Source organism: Podarcis pityusensis (genome assembly GCF_964106645.2).
Source record: "Podarcis pityusensis genome assembly, chromosome: 3".
Classification (NCBI taxonomy): domain Eukaryota; kingdom Metazoa; phylum Chordata; class Lepidosauria; order Squamata; family Lacertidae; genus Podarcis; species Podarcis pityusensis.
Window position 1 is genome coordinate 56,611,831 of NC_138026.1, and position 22,827 is coordinate 56,634,657.

The following is a 22,827-nucleotide window of genomic DNA, read 5'->3' on the forward strand; positions in this document are numbered from 1 at the left end:
TCAGTTCCCATCAGCCCCAGCCAGCATGGCCAGTGGGCAAGAATTATGGGAGCTGTGGTCCAATATCTAGAGGATATTGCCTGAACTGAAAGTGAGCGTATGTCAGCCGAGAGCGAAGTGTGTGCATGTCAGCTAGAAAATGCTAGTGAAAAGCTTTGCTTGCATGCTAGGGCTGGATAGGACTTGTACTGTAATAAGATGCTGAATTAACAAAGCAGGAATGAGTTGAGCCCTTTCAAATAAAACCTGCTTTTCCTACAGCTTGTGCCCATGTTGCTGTCAGGGAGCAAAGCGATGGGGTTCACATGGGAATAACAATCTAGTAGCTCAAACGGACATAAGTGTTATTCCAGTGTAGTGCTCTGTCATTACAGAACTGGTTTGGCTGTAGTGATATGCTGTGTAGAAAAAAATTGTCAAAACTATATATATTTTTCTGTACAGCACTATCATAGCAAAAGAGAAAGGGATAAAATTTAGAAATGTTCTAAACCTTTGAGATCCCCTTTTAAACCATGTAATGTTTTACAAACAATTTACTTCAAATGCTAAGCTTAAGAACAGCTTTATTAAGACACTGAGAAACAATTCAGCATCACGATGCTTTTAAAAGTAGATGCAAAATATTTCCTTTACCTAGCTTCTTTTAAGAAGGAGGGGCAAAGAAATTACAAGGCTCTCGAGCAAATCGGATGCAAATATATTTATTGGATTAAGCCACAAACACTGATCTGCACAGATACTGCGGCCAGTAATAACGAAGGAAAAACATATTTGGCTACTCCTTTAAGTGCCACTTTGTCTTCCTTCAGGACCTGGTAAACCTGCAAGAATGAGTCACATTAGTAAATCACTATTCAACCACAATGTGCTTTTCTAAGAGAATGAGGATTACGACAGTCAGTGCCTGCTGCCCACTGACAATCATGGGAACCGACCTCAGTAATAAATCCAGGCATTATCTGGCTCAATACTGACCAGTTCTCACGCCACAACAACTCTTTTGATGTGACCGTCAAAAGCCAAGGATGCCCAAAAGCAGTAGCAGAAGTATAAGCAAAAGCCGCACGCGCACACACACACACACACACACAAATAGAAATAATTTAGCAGAAATATGTAAAGCCTGCTTCCCAGGCAGTTTTTCTCGCTGTGTGGACCATTCTGCTCTGTGCCAAAGACTTCACAGATGTAAAGAGAATGAAAGCGTTGCCGTATTTGTGCACATAATATTTACTAATACTGAGTATGATCCAACCAGAAGTTAAGCGCTGTTATGTCTCATTGATTCTAGGAGGAGAGATTGAAACCTAAGTGGGGGGAAACCGAAAAACACACAATGGGACTTACGAAACTTAATGCCAGCTGGATCTTGCCCAATGTTTGCCCATTATATACAGACGACAGTATTATTGATTTTCAGCTCCACCTTTCATGTGTACACACAGCCAGAGAAAAAGCTTAGCACATGAAGCAATCCTTATCCTTGATACAGGGCTGTAGCATAGCTAGCATGCTGAGAACCCATATTCCTTGCCAGATGTTCTGGAAACATGAGAGATAGTGGCTTCCTAGAAGCTCAGGAGGCAAATTCTTGCCAGCTAGCCTTTCACATAGGCACTCTCCTGTACGACACGTGTTTTATATACTACAGTGCCCTCACACAATGGGGAAATAGCACGGTTACATGTGCAAGTCATGTCAGTGCACCTCTTGGAGTTGCCCCCAGCAGATGTGCATTCAGTACCAGTGCAAAAAGAGGCTGATGCATGTAGTCATCGTTCCTTCATAGACCAAGAGGGGACAGGTTATATGGGGCAAACACAGAAGCCCCTTTTCACAGTAGTGCTTGCTTGTGGGCGAGGGTCCTGTAAGATGCTGAATTAACACGAGTGTTCATTGAAAACAGCCTACAGATCTAAGTAGACATATTAGCTGTACAGAACATTTTGTTTTCTTCTTGCATTGATGCATTGTTTTCCCTGAGGCATCCCAAAGCGATTTACAATATATGAGATGTGTAAGAGAGTTACCTGATAATTTTCCTGCAGGTGGCTACAGGCTATTAGAACTCCAAATTGTTTCAGTGGGAGCTGGAGGAAAACATTTTTTGATTCAGAATTCTGTTAACAAAGCAACAACACAGAAGTCTTGAGTTTCTGCAAGGGATGGATGAACCTTCAGTTTCTCATTTTTTACCGTCTTAAGTTCAATTTTCCCACTTTTTTTTAAAGATGTGTACAAATTTTCAGGCAATTTACCCTCAATACATGCATTTTTGTACAAAGTTGTTGAATATTTCTGCAGATTTTACACATTATTTTAATTAACATGAATACTTTTGCCTAACATATGTATTTCTTTGGTTAGAGAACAGCATCTCAACATTTGAACAAGTGTGAAATTTCCGCTTGTCCTGTGTTCAAGAAAGCATGAGTCTGAGCCACTTTCTAAGGCTTCTAAACATTTTAATTGGGAATCTTCATGTAATGCACGGACCACACAATGGAGCTATGAGTCTTCCCGTCTATTATTTATAAAAAGGATGGTTTCGTTTAAAAATAGAGTCTTGTCAGCTAGGAGGAAGGCACCTCAGGACCACTTCATTCAACCAAAAGCATTCCTGGTACGGAAGAATTATTAACCAAAAGCGTGCACACACATGACGCGTAGGAATCTCACAATTTCCTACAAAGAAATAGCTTGGAAAGCTGCTTTTTCATTTGTGCACACAGGTCTTAAGTACTACTGTAAGTCGCATCACTACATTTAAAACAAACACAGAAATTTCTTTTAGGCCCAAGTGAAAGTTTGGTTATGGGACTAGCATGCCCCCTTGTGGGATACTTCTGTATTTATTCTAAGCAACGGTAGAGCAAATGGCTTTTGGAATGCTGCAAAATATTTTGAAGAATGGAAAAGAAGCTTCCCTTCCCAAGGCCTGGGGAACCACTAAGAGTCAGAGTAGACAGTATTTATTATTATTAGTATTATTAGAATTATCATTACTACAACATTTGCATCCTGCCCTTTCTTTAAAGAGCTCTGGTCAGGAAATATAACAAGCGAATAGAAAGAGAACCTACCCAAGTGACTCTGATACTAAACCCCACATTGACACTAAGTACAGAAAAGAATGTACCCACCCCTCTTCCCCCTCTTTTTCTTCCCAACTTTTTACTGCATGTAACACCAATGTCTCACAACAAATGCAACTCATCTGTAGAAATCACAACCTGAAAAAAGAGATAATGCTTGTACTTTTGTAAAACTATGAAAATCTTTAATAAAAATTATTTTAAAAAATAAAAACATAATAATTACAAATACTACTGATAAAAACATAGAAGTTGTTGAGGCTTTGGAGTACTGCATTTCTGTTACCACGGAGAAATAGGGATGCAAGCTATGAAGCTGAATAGTACTTTGATTAAGTGGAAAGTTCATCCATAGATTGAATGCAAAAAAAAATGCAAATATACGGAGTGAGAAAGAACATTTGCTTCCATCTCGGATCCTCGTTGAACAACATGACATCGAAACTACAATAAAAGCAACTTCCCTGACCGGGAATCGAACCCGGGCCGCGGCGGTGAGAGCGCCGAATCCTAACCACTAGACCACCAGGGAGCTGTGGAATACAGTTGTCTGCTTCTTTATGAAAAAGTATTCCATTGGTTTACCTTCCCTTAATCTGCATAAATTCCGCCTATAAATGTCACCCCGCCTCTTGATGTTAAATGACCTATCAGCATGACTTTCTGCTCCCGCACCTTAAAACCGTTCCTATTTAGTGCCCTGCTTTGCAACCGAACGTTGACGCTGGCTCCGCCTCCTCAGCGCAGCAGGCTAGGCTGCTTCTGTCAGCATCTGACAAAGAATAGGTCGCTCTTCTAGCCAGTCTGCCAAGTTCTCGGCTATCGCGAGAATGGGCGTAAATACGTTCTCTTTGTCCGGCCCGGGTTTTCAACACAGAGATAAAAGTGTAGAGTAACGTATTCGTTGTCTGCGCAGTATACTTCCGGATTCACCACGGAATATATTTTTCAAAATATCCTACGGGGCAGAGCGACGGCTCATAGAAATAAGGAGAAATTCAAATTTTCAAAGAGCAATGGCTGTTCACCCCTCGCCCCCCCCAAAAAACATTTTTTGTTTACTCTTTAAACATTCTCAACACGTGTCAGAACTACATAACCCCGGAATGAGTTTGGAACTGCAAAAGAAAAAAAAAACAATAAAAAGCAGCAGGTGATTGTGGCAACGCAAAAACAAAAATATTTAGTACGGCATCAATAAAGTAATGTAGCCATAATAAAATCTGCCAAACCTGATGCTCATAAAGGTTCCCAACCCACAAACACAATCTAGATTTGCAGATAAGGTGATGTGCGTGGCCGAAAGAGAGAGGACAGCTCTGAAAAAGTGACATCTCTGCAGATCAAAGCTGAAGCTGGACTGGATTCCCAGTAAAATGTCCACACACAGAACATCCCTCGGAAGCAGGCAATCCCCACACCCTCCTGGCCCAAACCCAGTTCTCAGTTGTACGCAGGCACTTGTGCGCCGCCACGAACTTGCACACATCGCAGCTTGCGCAGGGATGCCGTCGAAACCACCCTAAGCTCCTCTGCTGCTTTTGCGGCTGTTCCCTTCTTCGCCTCTGCGGTTTCTCAGGGCAGGAGGACGAGAGCCTTCCTTCGCAGAGCCTCGACTTCTTTCTGTTTGAGCGCCTCCTCGTGCCCGGTGGATGGAGCCCGAGAAACGGGCTTCTCCAGTCCCCGGGATGCCCATCGCTCTTTCTTCCTTGCTTCTATTGAAAAACTTGCACGTCCAATTTTAGGAATCGGGCGCGCTGCTGCAGTTGCGTTAAGTTCCTTAGCATTCTTTGCATCACGGTAGATCATCAGGGCATCTTTCTCCACCAGTTCGAATCGATTCCTCTATTCAGGCCGATCTGCTGGATTTCGATGCAATTGATTTTGGGGGTGGGGAAAATAATTACACAAAGTCCTCTCTCTTTTTGCTTTTATAAAGAGCTGCGGCGCTGCAGACTGGGGCTGGGACACGTATTGAATTGCACAACACTGTCCGGATGCTCGTATCGCCGTGTCGTTGAACCTTCGAGACAAGGATCTCGAACAATAAATCGTGAAGGTGAGGAGCTGGATGCGTTATTGCTGTAGCATAACAGAGCAGGGTCCAAGGGGTCTCTGAGCTCCCTTTGCACTGCACAGTTACAGCTGCTTTTAAAAAAAAAAAGTCACCATCACCTAGCAGTACTTCTGACAGACGAACCCAGCAGATGGAGCTTGCCTTCATCTAAGCACCCTATTTGGATGATTTAGCCTGTACTTCCCCTACACATACTTGGGATTAAGTGTCATTGATGAACTCAATGGGATGTTGTTGTTTACGGTGAGTGGGCACGTGTCAGGAGTGCAGTTAACCTGCTCGATTTCTGCCTATCGTGAGCTATACGAGAACGTAGGATCCCAACTTTAGGATTATGGAGGTTTAATGCGCGCAAGAAGGTAGTTACGACCAAAGATAATTTCTCCTGCACCCGATCAATGGCATCTGAACCCAGAAAATCCACAACGGATCAACCTGTACTACCTGACAGGTCAACATTTTGTCACAGCCCAGCTTTCTTCTCACCGACAACTCTGTGTGTCACTCATTTGATAAAGCAGGCGATTATCAAGCCCTGTGCAAGAAAGGTCACTTTCACACACTTCTACTTTCTTGTTAGTACACAACTAGATTTCCGGGTGGGACGAGAATTAACTATTCTTAAATTTAACAGGTTCCAAGGAGGAGGATTCATTCGCACATTATATAAAAGTTTTCTAAACCGCGAGACTGTTGACAGACAACTCTAAAGCAATATATTATAAATCTGGAAATCTGGGGGGGGGGGGTTGTGGTCGTTAAAATTTGCACGTTGAGTTTTAGCAGAACCATGTTCTCAAAACAGTTTGCAATGATGGGTCATAACGGAACCATTTGAGACTGCAATCTTAACCCCGTTCACCTGGGAATATGTTCGACTGACATCAACAGAATTTATGAAAAAGCATGGACAGCACAGCAGCCTGAAATTAAAGCAGTAAAGCACCAAATCATAAAACCCTAAAATACTGAAATCACAGTACCCATATTGCAGGTGTGAGTTCTGCTCAGAGTGGGAACTAATTAAGAAGAAAACCTCAAAGTAATACGGGAAGCGAAATGACAACTTTTGAAAAAACACAACTTCCCTGACCGGGAATCGAACCCGGGCCGCGGCGGTGAGAGCGCCGAATCCTAACCACTAGACCACCAGGGAGCTGAAAAGCTGTCTCTTCGTCTGATTTATGTAAGACACTTTGTTATTTTTGGTGCCATATGACATTTTTTAAAAAGGAATTTAAATTTAGACCAATTCAATTGTTCCCTGGCTGGGAATCAAACCCAGGCTGCAGAATGAGAGGACCAAATCCTAACCACTAGACCTTGGACCAAAGTCAATAGCTAAATTATACATTCCATAGAAATAATGAGCATGGTAATTGCAATTTATACCAAACAAGAGTGGCTCTTTCATATCAGTGAAATCTCATATTGGAACTTATTTCACATTTATCTAAGTGCAGCTACTGTAATATGTCCACTCCTATCTCATTTATGAAGTTGTACAAATTCAGTTTTCCAATTTATTTACTGAATTATTGTGATGATGTAAGGATCCTATATAATGGAGAGGTAATGGGACTGTTAATAACAGCCATGCTGACCTATTTGTGAATAAGACAAATGATTATATCAAAATAATAGAAGGATCACTATAAAAGCTGTGACATAATAACTTCAGGAAGTGAAATTAAATGTAAATACATGATTGCTTTTACTTACATCAGTTGTTGGTTTACAGTATCAAAGCAATAACATAGCAAAGTACATTTTAGATTAGAATTGATTTATGGCATTTAGCAAACAAAAACTAAACTATGAATTAATTAAATGTAAACAGGCAAGCATCACCTCTACTAGCATTTCTAGTTCTGAAAGAACATCCTTTGCACTAGTGTGCCCAGCTCACTGCTTTACCCCTAACCACAGAATTCCTTCGTTAAAGTTACAGTGCAAATTTGCAAAACTGTATAAAATGCAATCCTAACCTCACTTAACTAGGAGTAAGCCTGACTGGACACAGTAGAACTTACTTTTGAATAGACATGGTTAAGATTGGGTTGTTAGTCTAAGGTATCATCCACTTACTTGGGAGTAGGCCCCCTTGGATATATATCAGAGTAGACATGATTAGAATTGCAGTAGCTCTGTAACAAGTCAGCAGGGTATATATGGGTTCATAAAGAAGCAAAAATGATCCAAAGCCAAATTGTAGCTCTTTGGGTTATTGATGCTACTGAACAGTTTCATACACTTTGACAGCCACAATGTTAAGGTAGGCTTCTTCTAGGTACCCCAAACGGGAAGAAAAATGTAGCAAAATAGTATCACGGCCTAATCCCATATGCATGTTTACTCCCACTTAATTCTAAAGCAAATGCAGATATGTGTGTCTCCCTGGGTTTTCTTAAAAACAACTCAAGGCCTTACCCCTCTGGATTTGGTTTGCCATATCATTAATGTCTCTTGTTCTCGTGCCTTTAAGGGCAGCCTGGAAAATAGAAATTGAGCAGATAAAGTTTCTTCTGGCTGCTGGAGATAAGTAGTAAGGCACTGTGAGCACAGGAGGAAAAGGAAAAGCTGACATTCAACTGAGAAATATGGATCTCTGACATACAACACAACTAAGGCTTGTAAGGTACTAACAATGTTTCCATAAGGAGGCCCAGCGTTGAGGTGCACAAGACTTCTGGACTTATCACAGGTATGCAGAAGGCACAATATCAGCAGGCGCAGCCTTTTTACCCATGAATGACAAACTGCACCTGCCCAAATTTAAAATGTTCTCTACTGTTAAAGGTACAGGGACACTGTTTGCATCTGATCACCTTGTTCTTCCACCAGTGCCTGCTTTGTAGTTTGTCCTTTTTTTGAGATATGATCTAACATGAGGAGCGCGCTAAATGGCTGAGATGCTGAGGGGAGATAGGAGGCAAGTTCTGGGAAATCTTCCTGTTTTCCCTGCCTGCCTTCTCAAAATCTCCCATAAACAGGCCAACACCATGCCCCTTCTGACTACTGAAACACTAACCATCATCTTGGCTGAGTTGTGAAGCAGGGGGAGTTGTGTGCTGCAGTTGCAACAGAACCCAAAGTGCATTGTTAAGAAGAAAATGAGAAGTCACAACCCATGATGGGAAAATCCACTTTTCAGGGCAATAGCTCAGTTCTCAAAAAAATGCTTTTAAATGATTTCCCTTACATTTTTTTCTGCCTGAAGCTCTTGTGCCTTCAATAGCTGAACAGGTAGAAGTGCAAGCTAAGGATGCAGTTATGCAAAAAGCTACACACTGAACTCTTGCACTGGAACGAAACGTATGGAGTCTTGTCAGGAAAAACGCAGATAATACCCTTCTTATTCACAACTGAGCAAGCACAAGCATATTACGGAATATTCGCAAGGAAGGGCAAAGAGCTTCTTAGTTTTGGGATATGACACTTTGGTGGGCTTGGGCCTAGCCCTTGAAGCAAAGAGTCAGAAGGTTAGCCCTCTTCCTCTCTTATTTGTTTAAACTAAGGGTGGGGAAACCAAGGTCCTCCAGATGTTGCCCAAGTCCAAGAGCCATCAAGCCCAGCCAGCATGGACAATAGTCATGAGCATTTTCTGGGTGGGTGAGGGACTGCTTCCTTGCTCCTGGTGCTCAGAAACACAAGTTGTTGAAGGCAGTAAATGGCAGCATATGAGCTGGCTCTACCATTTGACAGACTGAGGAAGTTGTCTAATAGTGGCTGCTTTTAGTTGTTAAACTACTTGATTATTGTGGTATTTTTACTCGCAAGGAGAGGCATTTGTGGCATATTCTATCTCAAATGCCAACATCTCCATGCCTCTGGGAGAAGGCATTTCCCCCCAGCCTGCCCTCAGGCAGCAAAAGGCCTTGGGCTTGAAAAAGCACACACATTTCAAACAAGGCCATGCTGAGAGGCCACTGGACAAGAGCTCCCCTGTGGGACAGGTCGTGATTCTAGTAGAACTTTTTGCTTAGAGCAGCGATGTAGGGAAAACGACCCCAAACCCAGTTTAATAAGATGTGGACGCTCCACGCATGCTCACAGGCTTCGATTGTGTGTACACGGCACCGTCCAGACAATGGCAGATTAATAAATATCATTAGGAATGGACGTGTTTTTTCCAGATACAGTATTGGGGAGGAGGAGGAGGAACTGATTCTGGGCGAGAGTCACGAGGAAATGACTGCACCCTCTGCCTGCCCTTTCCCCGCTTCTCGTGGGATTCTTCTACGCATTTCCCCGCGGGGTCGCCCCGCTCCGACGTGGGCGGAGCCGAGGCCCGGCTGCGAGGGAGGAAGGGAGAGGCCGAGGGAGCCGCTCTGGCGAGGCGGGCTCTGAGGAGATTTGCCGGGCTTCAGCTGGCGGTGGGGAAAGGAGCGAGCGAGAGAGGGAGGGAGGGAGTGCGTCGCCGTGCGGATGCGCGCAGGGCACAGAGGGGCGGCGGCTTGTGCCTGTTTCTGCCGGGGGAAGCATGCTGCTGTTGCCGCTACCGCCGTTGCGGCGACTGCTGCTGCAGCCCTTGCAAGGCCGGCGGGCGGCCTCAGGCAGCTGCGCGCCCCGGACGGCCGGCTGAGCCGCAGCGGCGCGCGAGGGTGGATCTTGGCAAGCGCGGCTTTCTTCTTTCGGCGGCTGTCGCTGCAGCAGCAGCTGCTGCAGCTCCTTCCCTCCGCCAGCCAGTCTCCTGATGCTTCTGGTCTACTACGCGCCCCTTCCTAGGTAGAAGAATGAGGGGATCTCAGCTGGGCATCTTCGAGGGAGAACCTGCCTAGGCGGCCCGAGGAGACTGCCGCACACCTTCCGGAGGTGGACATCGGAGAAGCGACAACCTCTGCCGCCGCAGCGCCCAGCTGTGCGCCTTTTGGAAAACATCAAATGCTGGTGCGCATCAAGGGGATGGGGATGTTGATGGGGAGGTGGGGGAGGAGAGAAACAGGCTCCCTCTTTGCAAGAAAAAAAAAAGTGTGTGTGTTTGTGTGTGTGTTTTTGAACCTCCCATCAGCTCTCTGATCAGCATTTGAGGAGGCGGGCGGATGAGGCGAGGGGGGGAGGAAGCGCCTGCGCTTGGCTGCCTCCCGCTGCAAAAGCTTGTTTTTCTCCGCCTTGCCCGGCAGGCGCTTGCCAAAGAGGGAGCTTCAGGGCTGCCCGGCTCCGAGATGCAGGTCCAGGAGGTGGGTGTGGCTCCGGCGCTCACTTCCTCGCTTTTTTCCTCCCGAAATCGCTTGTCGAGCGACGAATCCGGTCTCCACGGGGGCGTTGAAATGGTTAGGATGATGGATTCCCTTGCTTTCCAAATAGTGCCTGCCTCAAATAGCAACGTGCGAAGTTGACGCGCAGTCGAAAAGGTTTGTTGCAGGCGCCCACCCACGTTGCTGCTGTTGTTGTTGCAAGTCGGTGATCTTAAATATATCATGCAGTTGCCTTCCCTCCCGACTTTATTGCGGTTTCTCACATGGAAGCCTATGTTTCTTTAGCTACACAGCCAACCAGAATATCTCTCTCTTGGTGAACTGAGGTGGATGTCTAGGAGTGATGTTTGTGACCCTGGTTCACATACACTTGGAGGAATTGCTTATGAAAATGGGCTTTAAAAAAATATGCTCAGCAATGTGGGTAAGAATCTACTGCAGTGATGCGTTCATGCCTGAAGGTACAGAGAGAGGTGTATAGCTAATATTTAAGCTTGTTCAGCAGAACTTCAAATCATCTGTAATTTACAAGGGGAAACAATTCTCTTAGCTAGCCACTTACAGATAAAACATACTTTGAAAGAAGCAAATGGACTATTTTTGGAGTTCTCATTTTCAGGTTGTTTACGATTTCCTGAAGATTTATTATATTAAAAAATGGGAAGGGATATTAGCTTACAGTGCATCATAGGCCTTGGACATAGACTGGACAAAAACAAGGTGCAGCTTTGAGATTTGAGAAGTGTTGTGTTAAGAGATATTCATTTAAATAACACCAACTATGCCCATGGCACTTTACACAAAACAGATATGACAGGTCATTTCCTTAGGGGAAGACACTTAAAATCTATGAGTAGACACACTTCAGAACAAGAAAGGAAGGAATTTTTAAAATATTCTTCTAACTTTTCTGGTAGCAAGGGGCGTAGGAAGGGGGGGATGTGTTTTACTCTGGGTGTCATCCCTGAGGGGGTGACAAAATGGCACACCGCGGGGGACAGCACTTACCACAGGGCCTGGCCTGCAGTGTGCCTGAGCCATGCGTCTCTCCTGGGAGTGACACGGTGGCTTGAGGCCCCACTTTGCCTGAAATGGCAGCCTGGGGCTTGCGTCTGCCAGGCGGACTCCATGGTCAACTCGCCGCCCTGCCCCCCTAGGCGGATCACTCTGGCGTCCCCGTGCAGTGCCTGCCCCCCGTGCGCGGATCACCGCAGCACCCCTGTGAGCGGCTTGCCCCACCTCCACCACTCTGGGTGCCAGAGCAGCTAGCTACGCCACGCCCCTGCTGGTAGCATTTATTTTGCATTTATTTAAGTGGAAGAAGAAAATAGAGCAATGGAGAATAAGAAATGCCCAATAGTTAAAAATGTTTATCCCTTCTTTCTTTATCCCAGCTATTTCAGAACTGGTAAACCCTGTTTGCTGGTTGATCTATGCAGCTGTGTGTGTATGTTTGCTTGCTTGGTAGTTAGGACTTACTCTGTTGTAAAGGTGCATAAGAACTGCTTTGTTGATAACACATGTAATGTTTAGGCTAGGATAATACCTTCTTGTTACCTGAATTTGAAAACAGGATGGTATGAGTTGTTACATAACCTTTATCATGATATATGTTAATAGATAAGCAAGGGAAAAGGAACACAATGGAAGTTAATTGACATACAGTTTAGTTCTGATCTAGTAAAGAGTACAGTGGTACCTCGGGTTACATACACTTCAGGTTACATATGCTTCAGGTTACACACTCCGCTAACCCAGAAATAGTGCTTCAGGTTAAGAACTTTGCTTCAGGATGAGAACAGAAATCGTGCTCCGGCGGCGCTGCAGCAGCAGGAGGCCCCATAGCTAAAGTGGTGCTTCAGGTTAAGAACAGTTTCAGGTTGAGTACGGACCTCCGGAACGAATTAAGTACTTAACCCAAGGTACCACTGTACTTAAGTTCCCCCCCCAAAAAAGTAAAATAAAACATACATTTGCTTTCATTAGTTGTAAAAATATGTTATGACAGTAAAGTTTGATATCCAGTTACAGAGTTTGTCATGATGGCCTACTAGAATTAAAAAAGAAAATAGATTCTCTGGTACCCTTTGGCATAGCATTTTGTTATTTAAATTGGATTTCATTTGATTTTGACAACCATTACATTTTGAGTAAACATACACAATTACATATGTATGTTGTGGGTGTTATTTTTGTACTGCATTTACTGTGTCTTTGTTACACTAGCTTTTGTAATGAACAACGAACTTTAATTTAAAATGGTAAATATCTGACGGCTAAATGATTCTGAAACAGTGCTTGAAATAGTGTGTGTATATGCTTGAACAAACTTTAACAGCCGTTTTGAAGAGGGTCTTCCTAGTGTAATGCATGAACAAATATTTGCAGCTTTCTAAATCAATATTTGTAGAAAGGATGACACCAGGTCAGGTTACAAACTGAACTGTCAAAAGTCATTTAAGGAAGCACACAAATGTGAGCATAGAAGTCAAAATGGAAACTTTACCCAACGCTTTGAATGTGGAAGACTCCCACAAAGATGTAGCAAAGAATTAAGTATGTTTTTGACATGGTAAATTCTATACCTTCTATACCCACTTACCTGGGAGTAAGACCCATTGAATGCCATCACTTATTTCTAAATAGACTTGTACAGGATTGCATCCTCACTTTTGATTTTGAAGCATCTCTTGAAGACCTTTTTTTGACAACAGGCCTCTGTAGCAGATTAATATTTTTTTATTCGCATGTCATTTTAATGCTTATCTGTATTGTTTTTCAGGGTGCTTTATGTTTTAATGTTGTACACCGCCCTGTTATTTTATGAAAATGGCAGTATGGAATTACTTTTATAAATAAGTAAGTAAAAGCAATCCCAGTTAGTTTTAACCATAGTTTGTCTTGATGATCCCAGTTACGGTCCAAAATACAGCGAAACAACATTTTAATTTGCTGGGTGGCATATAAACACCAGTGGGTGCTTTATAAAGTGGCGGGAGAGAGACAAATTAAGCACCTTTCACAGACAGGCTAAAGAGGCCAGAGAATAACCCTCACTGTGGTTTGCTTGGTGCATATGGGTTGCTTAAACATTTGAAACTTTGATTTCACACCCTGGTCTGCAGTCTGGTCAATACTTAACCATGACTTAGGGATTAATAAATAACTATATTATGTTTTAAATGTATTTCTTTCACTGGTTTTAATGTCTCTATACAGTGGTACCTTGGTTTAAGAACAGCTTAGTTTATGAACAACTTGGATTAAGAACACTGCAAACCCGGAAGTAGCTGTTTCGGTTTGTGAACTTTGCCTTGGAAGCAGAACATGTTTCACTTCCTGTTGAGTGTGTTCCATTTGTAAATTGAGTCCCCCGCTGCTATGGGAAAGCACACCTTGGTTTAAGAACGGACTTCCGGAACGGATTAAGTTCGTAAACCAAGGTACCACCGTATGGGGTTTGTTTGCTTGCTTTTAAGTCTTATTGAGTTGCCTAGGGCAAGATAAATTGACCAAAAAATTTAATAAATAACAATAATAAAAGGACTAGGAAAGACAGAGTAGGAAGAAGAAGAGTAAGAAGGAGGGTGGAAAAAGATCTAATCTCAAAAGATCTGTGATTTTAAACTTGTTCATTTATGCTTAGGGGTGAGCAGTGTGGTGGTCAGGTTTGTACGTGACACCAAATTAGTGTGGGTAGTGAAAACCAAGCAGATTGTGCAGTTTCAGAAGGAGCTTGGCAAACTAACTGAGTGGGCGTATAGAGTGCAGTGTAAATAAGAATAATGTAATGCATGTGTGTGCTGCATAAACCTAACTTCACATATACATTGAAAGGTCTGAAACCGATGGTGACTTGTCAGGAAAGAGAGCTTGGGATTGTGGAGGATAGCTCATTGAAATCATTGACCTAGTGTGTGGCAGGTTTGTGAGAGTGATTAGGAAAGGGATCAAATAGAAAAACTACCAGTCAGTATGGCACTCCCCTTAAATCTCTGGTCTGGCTACACTTGAAATGCCGTGTTTAGTTTTGGTTTGCCCATCTCAAAAACAGGAACAGAAAAGGGTACCCAGGATGAATCAGGGGCACTTTGACTATGAGGTAAGGTTGCAGTGGCTGGGTTTTTTTAGTTGAGAAAAATGTGACTGGGGGAAGAACCTAATAGTTATTTTAAACTTGTGTAGTGTGTGGGGAAGGGGCATTGAGAAGGTTCTCTCTCACGCAATAGTAGGACTCAGATTCAACTGATGAAACTGATTGGCAGAAAATTCAGGGCAGACGAAAGGAAGCACTTCTTGGATGGCTTTAAAAGACCTTGGACACATTTGTAGAGGGTGGGTCTGTCAGTGGCTCTTAGTCATGGTGGCAATAGGGGATTTCCAGGTTCATAGGCAGTATCGGTACCAGTTACTGGGGAGCAATAACGCTTACTGCCTTGTGAGTGTCTCAACACCACTGTTGGGAAAAGAATGCTAGACTCCGTGAATTGATCCAAAAGGGCTGCTCTCACAGTCTTAGGCGGCAGCTTTGATCATGCCATATATTCTTATTCTAAAAGCTGCTTGAATACTTTATGTAGTAGAAGTGCTCGACCTAGAAGGTACTTAACAAATAATTGAAAGCTAATTAAACCTTTTTTTAAAAAAAAGGGACAATGCAGTGTGGTTTAAGGCAGTGATTGAATGCATTGCCATTAGTGATACCATTCTTTTCTTCTTATGTTGAATTTTGTCCCATTCTTATCTGTTTGGCAGCCAAATAGGGCTGTCTAGATACAAAGTACAGTAATGGCTTCTGTGTGCTCAAGGAACTTTCTAGATATGCTGAGCAAAAAGAATAATAGCTTGTATATAAAAATAAAGAGAATATCCTGTTCAAACCCATGGCCCCTTACACCTGACTTAAAGCTAAGACATATGTTCAGCATAAGGTTAATCTGCTGGGGTGGCTAATCTTTGGCCTTCCAGACATTGTTTGCTTATAACTTCCATTGGTTGTTCTAACTGGGGTTGAGAGGATCCATTCCTACTAGGTACTTAGCTTAATGCCTCTTGAAACCAGTTAACATTTGGATTTTCTACCACAAGATGTGATGTTTACCAACTTGGACAGCTTTAAAAGGGGACTAGACATATGTATGGATGATAAAGCTATTGGTGGCTACATAATTATATATTAACTCCAATATGTGTATTGTTTTACCCCCCCCCCAATACAGTTTTAACTTTTGTGGTGATAATTGAAGCAAGCAGCGATAGGTTTATCTGTACCAAAAACCACTTCAGATCTGCCCATACTTGACTCATTAGACAACAATGTTTTGATGTTTTTAAAGCAGTGCCATTTAATTTTTGTAATCACTGACATTCTGCTTCTGTCCCACACATCATCTGTTGTATTTTATGTTTGTGTTGCAATCTTCAAAAATGGTAGTATGGTGGGCAAACTAATATCCTGGTTTGTTTTTCTTGAAATGAATTCACCTCATACATTTGAAGCGCATTCCCTCACCCTGGGAAGCGTAGTTTGTTAAGGGTGCTGGGGATTGCAGCTTTGTGAGGAGTAAACTGCCATTCCTAGCGGCCCATGTTGAGATTGTAATGAAGGACTGACTTCCCACATGGCCATCATAAGAGGGTCATTGCATGAGCCTCCATGCTGTCATCATACGAGAGTCTACCTCCATGCTTGTGCAATGTCCTTTGATGACATGTGGAAGTAGTGTAGAGTTGCTATCCCCAAACTCGGCCCTCCAGCTGTTTTGGGACTACAACTCCCAACATCCCTAGGTAACAGGACCAGTGGTCAGGGATGATGCGAATTTTAGTCCCAAAACAGCTGGAGGGCCGAGTTTGGGGATGCCTGTGCTATGCAATGCCAGCATTCATGAGAATAAGCTACTCTAGACGCTTCTGCTGCAGTGTAGAGCTATGGTGGTGCTTTCAAATGGTCCCTGCGTGGTGAGCGTGAGGCGTACACTGTCACCAAGTCCTTGGTTTGTACTTACTTGTTTCTGGCTTATCCTGATGGAAAACTGGGCCAAGATGGATTTCTGCCAAACAAGCTGCATTGCAACAGCAATGTGTGGTGCAAGGAACAGCAAGATCAAGTTGTGTCTGTCCTTTACAATAATTGCCTTCATGGACGGAATAAGCTGAACAAAACAGCATTCTCCCTCTTGGGACCCAATTAATGCCAAAATAGGCCCTGTGTATTCCCTGCATGTGCTGGTAAAGTTGCCCTAACAAACACAAAAGTGATTGGATGCTACTGTGTACCAACCAACCTTATCTCTGAAGGTGTTGGGTTGCAGATGCCAAATGCAGCTGGAGAATCATATGGGAGAAAACCAGATTTTAGATATCCTGGCCATTTACCACTTAGTTCTTTAGAATGTGCATTTGCAACTGACGATGACCTGGAAACAAGTGTTGCTAGAATTCAGGAGCTCCAGAGGTCAATCTAGCCACCAGCTGACATTTATGATGCTTTTTTAAAAGGTCGCTTCAAGAAGACTGGGATCTAGTAATTGAATGTGGTCAACTCATCCAGGAAGGGGCGCAACAGCACTAAGCCCAGGCTTGTGGTTTGTTGCTCCTGGTTTCAGAGACAGGAGTGTGCATTATTAGCATTTTGCACATATAAAGTGCATGCCTTCTCATAAAGAGTGCAGGGAACTGTAGTTTGTTAAGAGTATTGAGAATTGTAATGTGAGGGGAAAGCTACAGTTACCATGATTTTTTGGGGGGGCGAGGTGGGTCATGTGCTTTAAATGTATGGTGTGGGTCTTCCCACAGTAAGACTTAAAAACCACCGTCTGTTGTAATGTGCGAACCAGTTCCATGCATAGATGGCATGCCTTCTGATAGGATGTAGTGCAGATAGGAATGCATATAGCCTGCAGACTGAGACCACTTGCATGTTGCTGTTACTCACACATTACTAGTCGCGCATAACACTTCATTGGGTACGGCTATCTCTGGCTTAAAGCCAATGTGATTTAAGTTGGAAATGCTGGCATCTATTGTTGGCAGCTGCTTGCTTGATGCTTCATTACTGTGGGCAGTTTTTAAAGTGCTTTCTGTAGTTGAAATGAATCATACTAATGGCTTGAGTGCCTGGAAGCTAAAGTACTAGCTACTGTACAAATGCGAATCGGGCCCCCTTTTCCATTACTCTCCTTGGCTGCTGATTTCAGAAGTGCAGATGATTAAAGTGAGTGTGATCATTACAGCTTCTTGAGAACTAAAACATTAACTTACTAGAGTCGCATCTTGCAAGTGTCTCTTTGAAATCCCATGGGCTAGGGGCAAAAGCACATTGGAAATACTTTTTTCTTACTATTTTCAAAAGCTGAGGTTTTAAAAGCATAACAAGAAAAACGCCCCTTCCTTTTCAACTATTAAATAGCTTACTGTATGTGATATGTGAGATTTTGTCTGTTTCTGGGGGGAAATTTTGGGGATGTGTCTAGGCAATGAATACATCACTCTGACACTGCTTGGTGGCCAGTGACTACATGCTTGCTGGTGAGTTCAATGAAGAAAGACTGGTGATGAGTCAAATGGAGTTCATTTAACTGGTCAATAAAGTTGTTCCTGCTGTAGGAAACAAGGTTAGTCTACAATGCTATCTGTTGTGGAATTCAATTGTACTTTGATTAATCTGGAAGGTAACCAAGGCCTTGTTTACATGCTGAAGATAGAGACTCGTGGTCTGCAAGGTGCTGTCGCTACAAGGAACTCAAAGAATTATGTGATATCCATTTGTTATAACAGGTGGCAAAGGGGCAAGTTTTTTTCAAGGCCTTCTCTTTATTCTACGTGAATTCCAGATTTATGGAATTCCCATGTGCTAGAAAGATAGTAGGTGCTGCAAGCCGAGGGCATTTGTGACTACCAGACAGCTGATGGATTTTAATAAATGTGGCAGTACGTGGGGAGTCTCTTCCTACATGCATTATAAAATTAAGTTCCTCACTTACGATTATGTAATAAGAAATGAGTGCTGCTCTTCTGGTTTATGTTGAATCTCCTTAATTAACTGATCCTTTGCCAGTTTGATTTATAATATTTACTTGAATCATGGAATTGCATACAAATCCTCATAAGTTGAAATGCCCCCTGGATTTTGCTTTGGAAGTTTACCTGTGTATTCCTTCTGCTCATGAAAAATGTGTCTTTTGGACTGATAACAGAATAATTTATGGGATCCATAGGATCAATGGACTGAAAGGAGTGCACAGGGACCTAACGGACAGTAAACTTAACCACGGCGTAGATGTTTGGAAATGAGTTGCATTGATCAAGGGGCTCTGCTTCTCCCTTCTCTCTTCCATCATGCACATAAAGAGGAGAGTGAACATATCACCTTTCACTTTATAACAAAGTAAAGGTCCCTGTTATGGGCAAACTTGGCGAACCATGGTGTGTTATAATTGGTTAGTTAAAACCTGGAACAAGCTATGGTTTGATATCCTGGTGAGATTGGCAGGGATAGGGAACCCATGGCCTTCCGTATATTGCTGGACTACAATTCCCATCATCCCTAACCATTGGCCAAGCTAGATGGGGCTGAAGGGAACTGTAATCCAGCAGCAGGCTCACCACCCCGATTTCGTGTGAAAACAGAAGCTTGTAACCTTCCTTGTGCATGAAAGAGAAAGAGGGAAGGGGATTGCTTGTGGTCTGAAAAAAGTTAATTCCTGTGTTTCCAACTAATATAAGGAACAAACTCCTAGATGTGGGAGCATATGCAGCATGCATAAAATCATGCTTTCTCTAATGAATGATCAATTGTTTTAGATAGAATAGCTGCTACTGTACTTCTATACTCAAAAACCTCTAAGGGGATTAGAATCTCAAATTTACATATACTGTAATATGTATTAGAAGAGTGAAAAATTCTACCCTTTTATCATTGTGGAATCGTTTTGATTGTGAATATATCATGATGGTTAAGTGATTACCAGAAGTAACCAATGCATATTAAATAATATTGAGGGTGCACTCATGAAACAGAAGGAAAATAATTGCCGGAAGCCTCCGATTAGTACAGTGATTCTGCATGAACTCAGAAAATGAAAACTGAATGTTGATGTAGAGATCTTGAATTTTCTCAAGTTGCGCACACACACACACACACATATATATATATGTTTTACCCTTCATGCTGTGCATTAGTACACTGTGCGCAGTGTGTTGGAATTAAAGTTGCTATAGAAACCTTAACTTTGGCTTTATAATGTGGATAATCTGTGGAGGGTTTAGCTGCCTGCCTCTGTACAAAAAATAGCATTCTCTGCATTGCTAAGTTACCATAGTAGTTGTTTCCAGGTTCTCTTCCCCCTCTTTTTTGGCACGCATAATAATACATTGCAACATATGGTGACTACCTTTTTTGACTCCCACCCCCCCCCGGCTTTTTCTCAAATGTTTTTAAATTAGTTTTCAAGCATCCGTAATTTTGAAGACTACGATGGCTAAAACGTATGTTTGACCTGAAAAATAGCTCTCTTCTGTTTTCTGTCCACATTAATGGCATTTACAAGTCATGCAGTGATGCATCTCCTCTTAAAAGGTTTTCTTCCCCATCCATCATATATGTGCTTACTCAGAAGTAAGTTTTGCTGAGTTCAGTAGGGGTTTGTTGCAAGCAAATACCATTTAAATCAGGGGTCAGCAACCTTTTTCAGCCTTGGGCCGGTCTACCATCCCTCAGACCATGTGGTGGGCTGGATTATATTTTGAAGAAAGAAAATGAACGAATTCCTATTCCCCACAAATAACCCAGAGATGCATTTTAGATGAAAGCACACATTCTACTCATGTAAAAACATGCTGATTCCCGGACCGTCCACGGGCCAGATTGAGAAGGCGATTGGGTCGCATCCGGCACCCAGGCCTTAGGTTGCCTCCCCCAGATTTAAATCCTAGCATCATGGGCAAAAATTCCACTGAGTACAGGGGATCAAATCTTGTTTTAAGAAAATGAGTTACCGTCTTTTTCGCTCTATAAGACGCACCAGACCATAAGACGCACCTAGTTTTTGGAGGAGGAAAACAAGAAAAAAAATATTCTGACTCTCAGAAGCCAGAACAACAAGAGGGATTGCTGTGCAGCGAAAGCAGTGATCCCTCTTGCTGTTCCGGCTTCTGGGATAGCTGTGCAGCCTGCATTCGCTCCATAAGACACACTCACATTTCCCCTTACTTTTTAGGAGGGAAAAAGTGAGTCTTATAGAGCAAAAAATACGGTATTAGATATATTAGGGTTTTCCTTGCAGCAGAATCCTGTACTTATTTTTGACAGTCCGTAATCTGGGATGTCCACATTCTTAGCCATCCTTTGTGTGTGGGAGAAACATGACAGAGGTGACTTGAAAGGGACTCTTACATCCACTGGATCCAGTGAACTTTTTAGAAACATTTACATCCTTTATGTTTTACTTTCTTTAACGTTAAAACCATCATGTGGACTTGCAGTGGATCCACAAGAGGGTGCTGCTCAGTCTCTTAAACTGACTAGAAGGCTACAAAACCAGTCTTGGAAATACTTGCTGCCTGCATCTTATTAGTTTCGTATTAGTATCTTATGAGTTTCTATTTCAATAGCGCACCCCTTCTTTTCCGGCTTGTGTGTGTATAATAAACATAATGTGCAAATGTGTTTTTAAAACAACATTACAGTAGGTCTGAGGTCAATTAGTGAAGATAACAGCAGGATTTTTTTCTTTACTCATTTACATGCAGATTTAAAAAGTGTTTCCGAAACCTTTAATACTTGCTTCCACTTTTTAAAGCTATCTTTCTTTCTTCCCTACTTACTATTTCAATTTATTGAGCCAGAATGCTTGGTGAATCGCCGCGTTGCGCCTGTTTAGCGCAGTGCGCGGGGGACTCACCGAGCGGGCGGCTCAGTTTGGGGGCAGCTCGTGGGGCAGTAAAACGGGCTTCGTGGGCCGCACGTTGCCGACCCCTGCTCAAAACTGTATAGTCATCACCCTGAACCACATTAGTTCTAAAGAGTATGCAGGAAACCTTGTCAATCATGCAGCAGTGGTATGCTGTTGAGGAAAAGCTGTCTCTAGGTTGAATACAGCAAAGAGGTTGAGAATCCTGGCCTGTTTTGGCACAAAAGCAGTTCTTGGTTATCTCTTGATTCTGAAGTAAATGTTGACCAGTTAGTTTCAGTGGTAGTAATACAGCAATTGTGGAAAGTGATGTGTATTTTATTATATCTATCTTAAAAGTTCGGTAGTCATCCCTTTGACTCCTACTTGTTATTTTCAGAGAGTGGACTAGGAAATAAAAAAAAGAAGTGGGGAAAGAAAAGAGTAACACGAGATATTGTAAACTTAATTTATGGTTGCAGGGACATTACTAATGCCTTCTCCAAACGGTCTCCTCCCACTTTTGATTATTGTTTCTTTTTCTTAAGAGCACATGGGAGTGATCTGACTTCCTTCCAGTGAATCTTTGAAGGTACAGTGGTGCCTCGCAAGACGAAATTAATTCGTTCCGCGAGTTTTTTCGTCTTGCGGTTTTTTTCGTCTTGCGAAGCACGGTGTCGGAAAAGTTTTAGAAAAGCTTCAAAAATCACCAAAGTCTTCAAAAACCTCAAAAAAGGCTACCACACCGCGTGCTATGAGTTGCTCCTCGAAGTCAAGTCGCAACTGTATTAAAGGTTTTAAGAAAAAGGAAACAAACTTGCAAGACGTTTCCGTCTTGCGAAGCAAGCCCATAGGGAAAATCGTCTTGCGAAGCAACTAAAAAAAACCAAAAACCCTTTCGTTTTGCGAGTTTTCCGTCTTGCGAGGCATTCGTCTTGCGAGGTACCACTGTATACTTAATGCTTTTGTTTATTAGAATAGTTCTCCAGTTTTGAAGAGCTTAGCCCTTTTAGGACATTATTTTTATTCTACAGAGAGTTCTAATGGGACTGTATTATTTTTCTAAATTGGTTTTTATTTATTTTACCCACTTTTCAGATTAATCTTCAAAACAACTAAAAATAAAGGCACTACAGTCATATCTCGGGTTGAAGTAGCTTCGGGTTGAGCATTTTTGGGTTGCGCTCTGCAGCTACCTGGAAGTAACGGAACACGATACTTCTGGGTTTCGCCACATGCGCAGACGCTCAAAATGACATCATGCGCGGAAGCGGCGAATCGCGACCCGTGCATGCTCAGATGCGGGTTGTGTTCGCTTCAGGATGCGAACGGGGCTCCGGAACGGATCCCGTCCGCATCCAGAGGTACCACTGTATAATAATTAAAAACACAGTACATAGTATAATTGGGAGTGAGTGGTGCTGTGGTCTAAACCACTGAGCCTTTTTGGCTTGCTGACCAGAAGGTCTGCCGTTCGAATCTGTACGATGGTGTAAGCTCCTGTTGCTCTGTCCCAGCTTCTGCCAACTTAGCAGTTTGAAAGCACACCAGTGCAAGTAGAT

General features: G+C 42.7%; 1 protein-coding gene and 1 long non-coding RNA gene across 3 annotated transcripts in view; one reads left to right on the top strand and one right to left on the bottom strand.

Moving 5' to 3' along the window:
* Positions 1-688: 688 nt before the first annotated feature.
* On the bottom strand, positions 689-4,159 carry LOC308473002. Its single transcript, XR_013983861.1, has 2 exons — positions 3,147-4,159; positions 689-2,123 (listed from the first exon to the last, which is right to left on the bottom strand). It is a non-coding gene; the product is annotated as an uncharacterized lncRNA (long non-coding RNA).
* A 5,202-nt stretch (positions 4,160-9,361) lies between these two features.
* The window catches only part of NCOA7 (nuclear receptor coactivator 7), a 63,837-nt gene continuing 50,371 nt past the window's right edge, over positions 9,362-22,827 (top strand). For both annotated transcript variants that reach the window (XM_080999558.1, XM_080999559.1), the window contains exon 1: positions 9,362-10,065. The gene's annotated coding sequence lies outside the window, so the exon portion shown is untranslated. The remainder of the gene's footprint in view (positions 10,066-22,827) is intronic.